Raw genomic sequence first — 495 nt, forward strand, 5'->3', positions numbered from 1 at the left:
CGGTGGCTCAGCCTGTAATCCCAGCACTTTGGGAGGCTGGGGTGAGTGGATTGCCTGAGCTCGCGGGTTCGAGACCCACCTGGGCAACGTGACGAGACCTAATCTCTACAATAAATTAAAAAATTAGCCAAGTGTGGTAGCACGCACCTGTAGTTCCAGCTACTTGGAAGGCTGAGGCAGAAGGATTGCCGGAGCCAGAAGGTCGAGGCTGTGGTGGCCGGGAGCAGCCACTGCACTCCAGTCTGGGTGACAGAGTGAGACTCTGACTCAAAAAAAAACAAAAAACAATAGCCAGGCGTGATGGTGTGTGCCTGTTGTTCCAGCTACTTGGAATGCTGAGTCGGAAGGATCGCCTGAGTCCAGCAGGTGGAGTGAGGTTGCAGTGGCCGTGAGCATGCCACTGCACTCCCAGCCTGGATGAGGAGTGAGACTCCGACTCAAAAAAACCAAAAACCAAAAAAATACAGCAAGCAATTTTTTTTTTTTTTTTTTTGA

At 51.1% G+C, this 495-nt stretch overlaps 1 protein-coding gene across 5 annotated transcripts in view; it reads right to left on the reverse strand.

Annotated features, from left to right (window-relative positions):
• The window catches only part of ZNF567 (zinc finger protein 567), a 70,194-nt gene that overhangs the window by 67,148 nt on the left and 2,551 nt on the right, over window positions 1-495 (reverse strand). The gene's annotated exons all lie outside the window — the stretch shown is intronic.

Source organism: Carlito syrichta, unplaced genomic scaffold, assembly GCF_000164805.1.
Source record: "Carlito syrichta isolate Samal-C Ts95f unplaced genomic scaffold, Tarsius_syrichta-2.0.1 Scaffold315987, whole genome shotgun sequence".
NCBI lineage: Eukaryota > Metazoa > Chordata > Mammalia > Primates > Tarsiidae > Carlito > Carlito syrichta.